Source organism: Suncus etruscus, chromosome X (assembly GCF_024139225.1).
Source record: "Suncus etruscus isolate mSunEtr1 chromosome X, mSunEtr1.pri.cur, whole genome shotgun sequence".
NCBI lineage: Eukaryota > Metazoa > Chordata > Mammalia > Eulipotyphla > Soricidae > Suncus > Suncus etruscus.
The window spans coordinates 78,996,333-79,002,125 of record NC_064868.1 but is presented as its reverse complement, the minus strand read 5'-3'; the positions used below and the strand labels follow the sequence as shown (position 1 = coordinate 79,002,125).

The window sequence follows — 5,793 nt, the reverse complement described above, 5'->3', positions numbered from 1 at the left end:
TATGGTGCTTTCCTTGCATGCATCTGACTTGGGTTTAATCCCTGGTAACCCCAGAGGATCCTAGAACCCTACTAGGAATGAAGGAATGATACCTGAGCAAAGATTAATGAGTGATCCCTGAGAGCAGCTTGTTATGGCCCATTTGTCTCCCAAAATAAACAAAAGAAAAAGTCACAAATAACACACATGTACACACATAAAACACTAAAGCTAAAAATTAGTTTAGAAATTCTGCAAGACGGTGCTCGCTTTGGCAGCATATATACTAAAATTGGAATGATACAGAGAAGAATAGCATGGCCTCTGCACAAGGATGACATGCAAATTTGTGAAGTGTTCCATATTTACAAAAAAAATTCTGCAAGAATTTATGAACCCCAACAATGAGCAAATGAAAAAATAAAACATAAAAAATACCATCTGCAATATTATCACAAAACATATTTAACTAACAAATATAAGTCCTCAACAGTAGCAACTATACAATCACACTGAAGAAAATTATGAGACCCAAATATTTGAAGAAAAACAAAAGACATTATTGTAATAATGCCCAGAGACAACAGAGATGAGGGCTGGAAGGACCAGTTCTTAATCTGAAGCTCACCACAAAAAGTGGTGAGCATAGTTAGAGAGATGACTACAATATCATGACAATGTTAATGTGTGAGATAAGTAGAATGCCTGTCTCTAATACAAGCAGGGGGTGGGGAGGATGGTGATGGGGGCATTGGTGGCACTGGTGAAGGGGGGTGTTCTTTTTATGACTGAAACCCAACTACAATCATGTATGTAATCATGATGCTTAAATAAAGACAAAAATAAGATAAGTAAAGGAGGGGCCGGGCGGTGGCGCTCGAGGTAAGGTGCCTGCCTTACCTGCGCTAGCCTAGGAGACGGACCGCGGTTCGATCCCCCGGCGTCCCATATGGTCCCCCAAGCCAGGAGCGACTTCTGAGCGCATAGCCAGGAGTAACCCCTGAGCATCACAGGGTGTGGCCCAAAAACCAAAAAAAAAAAAAAAAAAAAAAAAAGATAAGTAAAGGAGACCCAAATTAAAAAAACGAGAAAAACCCACAGCCCTGAACTGGAATCTTTAGTGTTGATAAGTTACCAATATTCCTCACTTCAAGCCCCAAAAATTCCACCTGACTTTTTATGTGTGTGCAGAAACTATGAAGCTGCTTCTAATATTCATATGGAAACAAATTCAGGTCCCAAGGACCTCAAAAGCACAAGAATCCTGTAAATCTCAATAGTGTGGGGCTTGTTCTTCTCAATGTTACATACCTAGAGTGGTTAATAATGGGTGACACTGGAATAGGATGGACAGACAAATCAGTGGAGTTGTGTGAGTGAGACTCCAGAACTTAACCCTTATATAATCAACAAACATTTAACAAGGTTGGCAAAAAAAATTCCATAGACAAAATTGAGTCTTTTCCATATGTGGAGTTGCAACAACTAAATATTCATATATAAAAGAAAAAGTTGGGCCGGGAAGGTGGCGCTAGAGGTAAGGTGTCTGCCTTACAAGCGCTAGCCAAGGAACGGACCACGGTTCGATCCCCCGGTGTCCCATATGGTCCCCCCAAGCCAGGAGCGATTTCTGAGCACATAGCCAGGAGAAACCCCTGAGCGTCAAATGGGTGTGGCCCAAAAACCAAAAAAAAAAAAAAAAAGAAAAAGTTAATTATCTAACATTATATACACAATGAGTTAAAAATGGATCAAAGATAAGAATTATTATGTGATGAAAACTGGCAAGCCTTTGTAAAAGCTGGCTCCCTGTGTGTGACACCAGGCGGGGAAAATCCATGAAAGTATACCGGCCCAGTGGGGCCCAACTGTGAAAAACTGTGAGTGTGACCTGTATATGTCTGTCTACTGTCCTCTTGCGTGAAACTCTTGCGAGTGGGGCAAAAAGAGGCTCCAGAAAACTCGCTCGCCCAGAGGCCATTTTCAGGGAGGGACTACAGAGCATGAAAACCAACAAGGCTTTGCAAAAGCCGGCTCCCTGTGTGTGACACCAGGCGGGGAAAATCCACGAAAGTACACCGGCCCAGTGGGGCCCAACTGAAAAACTGTGAGTGTGACCTGTATATGTCTGTCTACTGTCCTCTTGCGTGAAACTCTTGCGAGTGGGGCAAAAAGAGGCTCCAGTGGAGCACGGCCACTCCGCTTAGCTACGCGGCCGTGCACTCTTTCTAAGTAAAGAACACCATTGCAACAAGAAGGAAAAATCACACTAAGAACGGCGCTATATCACAGAAGAGAACATTTTTCTCCAGACTGTCTTCTCTGTTGCATGCTCGGGCCTAAGATTTGACCCAGTGTGAGGCTTCATCCACGGAGGATTCCCCTCCCTTGGAGGCAAGTCAGGCTATCCAGAAAGGGAGGAGCCAGAGGAGTGTGCTGCCTGCATCATATAGACAATGAATACCACCACAACACGTAGAAAAACCCACAATACAAGTGTGACAATGGGGAAACAATGCAGACCAGCATCAGACATAGAGAATGAAGATGACAATTCTGAGGACCAGATAATGACCAACCAACTAATCAACCTCTCAGATAAGGACTTTAGACTAGCAATATGGAAGATGTTAAAAGAACTCCAAGAAACCATGGATCGAGTTGAACAGAACACTAATAAGAACCAAGAAAATATGAAGACAGAAATCACAAAACTCCAAACTGAAATAACATGTCAACTAACAGGACTGAAAAAGTTAGTAAACAAAGTGAATGACAAAATGGATAAGCTCTGGGACAGGTTATCAGAAGCTGAGAATAGACTTGGTGCTGTGGAAGATGAGATACATAACAATTCCATACAGCTGGAGAGATTGGACAAAAAACTTAAAGCAAATGAGCAGACAATGGAAAAATTAGTCAAAGAATGGGAACAGATGAAAATAGAAGCCTATGATAAGATCAACAGAAACAACTTAAGAATCATTGGAGTCCCAGAGACCCAGGAAGAAAATTTCCAGGAAGAATCAACGGTCAAGAACATCATTAAAGAGAAACTTCCAGAGCTAAAGAATATATGTGATCAAATCCTGCATGCCCGAAGAGTACCAACCAAAAGAGACCCCAGAAAAACCACCCCAAGACACATCCTAGTCACAATGACAAATACCACAGATAGAGACAGAATTCTGAAAACAGCAAGATCAAAAGGGGAAATCACGTTCAAGCAAGCTTCCCTGAGATTTACAGCAGACCTGTCACCAGAAACACTCAATGCCAGAAAGCAGTGGTGGGATATTGTGACAAGACTGAATTAAATGAATGCTTCACCCAGAATACTATACCCAGCAAAACTCATTTTCCGGTTTGACGGAAGAATACATGGTTTCACAGACAAAAAACAGCTCAGAAACTTCACAGACACAAAACCAGTCTTAAGAGAAAAACTGAAAGACCTAATCTAGGACAAGACTACCCAAAAGACACACCAAATTTCGAAATAAAGATGGCGTTAAATCCCAGGACAATTCTTTCTCTCAACGTCAATGGACTAAATGCACCAGTTAAGAGACACAGAGTGGCTAAATGGATCAAAAAACTTAATCCAACCTTCTGCTGCCTACAAGAAACGCACCTGAATAGTCAGAACAAACATAGACTCAAAATAAAAGGCTGGAGAAAAATTATCCAAGCAAACAACACCCATAAAAAAGCTGGAGTGGCCATACTAATATCAGATAATGCAAACTTTATACTCAGGAAGGTTGTAAGGGACAAAGATGGACATTTTATATTAATCAAGGGGTATGTAGAGCAGGAAAAAATAACTTTCCTAAACATATATGCACCAAATGAGGGGCCAGCAAAATATTTAAAACAGCTGTTGACAAATCTGAAAAACAATATCAATAACAACACAATAATTGTGGGGGACCTCAACACTGCTTTGTCAACACTGGATAGGTCAACCAGACTGAAACCCAACAAGAATATACTAGACCTGAGGAGAGAAATGGAAGAAAGAGGCCTAGTGGATATATATAGGACACTCCATCCCCAGAAACCTGGATACACATTCTTCTCCAATGTACATGGGACATTCTCCAGGATAGACTACATGCTGGCACATAAAACATACTTCCATAATATCAAGAGGATAGAAATTTTGCAGACTACCTTCGCTGACCACAAGGCTCTCAAATTATTTGTGAATTCCAAAGGGACTCAGAAGAAACACTTTAACACCTGGAAGTTAAACAGCCTCATACTCAATAACCAGTGGGTCCGAGATGAAATCAAGGAGGAAATCAAAAGGTTCCTGGAAACAAATGACAATAAAGACACAAACTATCAGAACTTATGGGACACAACAAAAGAAGTACAGAGAGGAAAATTTATAGCTTTGCAAGCACACATCAGGAAGGAAGAAGGAGCTTACCTGAGTAGCTTAATGACACAGCTAATATAACTAGAAAGTACTCAACAAAAGGACCCAAAAATAGGAAGACAGAAGGAAATAACAAAGCTGAAAGCAGAAATCAACGAAGTGGAAACTCAAAAAACAATCCGAAAGATCAACGAAAGCAGAAGTTGGTTCTTTGAAAAAATAAACAAGATTGATAGACCACTGGCAAACCTAACAAAGAAAGAGAGAGAGAAACTTGATAACTCGTATCAGGAATGAAAAAGGAGAGATCACTACTGATATGACAGAGATTCAAAGGGTAATCAGAAACTACTTTGAAAAACTCTACGCCACTAAAAATGAGAACCTGGAAGAAATGGATAAATTCTTGGACTCTTATAATCTTCCATGGTTGAAGGAAGAGGATGTAGCATATCTAAACACCCCCATCACCATTGATGAAATTAAAACAGTAATCAAATGTCTGCCGAAAAACAAAAGCCCAGGTCCAGATGGATTCACTAATGAATTCTATCAAACTTTCCAAGAGGAACTACTGCCAATCTTGGCAAGACTCTTTCATGAAATTGAACAAACAGAAACACTTCCAAATAGCTTTTATGAAGCCAACATCACCTTGATACCTAAACCAGACAGAGATGCTACAAAAAAAGAAAACTACAGACCAATATCACTGATGAATGCAGATGCAAAGATCCTCAACAAAATTCTGGCAAATAGGATTCAATGCCTCATTAAGAAGATCATCCACTACTATCAAGTAGGTTTCATCCCAGGATTGCAAGGATGGTTTAATATCCGTAAATCTATCAACATAAAACACAACATCAACAACAAGAAAAATAAAAATCACATGATCATATCAATAGACACAGAGAGTGCATTTGATAAGGTCCAACACCCATTTTTGATCAAAACTCTCAGCAATATGGGAATGAAAGGAACCTTTCTCAATCTAGTTGAAGCCATCTACCACAAGGCAATGGCAAATATTATCCTCAATGGAGAAAAATTAAAAGCCTTTCCTCTAAATTCTGGCACAATACAAGGCTGTCCTCTCTCACCACTCCTATTCAACATAGCACTGGAAGTACTTGCTATAGCGATTAGGCAAGAAAAAGATATCAAGGGAATCCAGATAGGAAAGAAAGAAGTCAAGCTCTCGCTGTTTGCAGATGATATGATACTCTACCTAGAAAACCCTAAAGTCTCTATGAAAAAGCTTCTAGAAACAATAGACTCTATAGCAAGGTGGCAGGCTACAAAATTAACACACAAAAATCAATGGTCTTTCTATACAACAATAGTAAAAAGGAAGAAATGAACATTAAGAAAACAACCCCATTCACAATAGTGCCACACAAACTCAAATATCTTGGAATCAACTT

At 40.0% G+C, this 5,793-nt stretch overlaps 1 non-coding gene across 1 annotated transcript; it reads left to right on the top strand.

Moving 5' to 3' along the window:
• The first annotated feature begins 241 nt into the window (after positions 1-241).
• On the top strand, positions 242-348 carry LOC126000246 (U6 spliceosomal RNA). Its single transcript, XR_007492602.1, has one exon. It is a non-coding gene; the product is annotated as a U6 spliceosomal RNA (small nuclear RNA).
• The last annotated feature ends 5,445 nt before the right edge of the window (positions 349-5,793 follow it).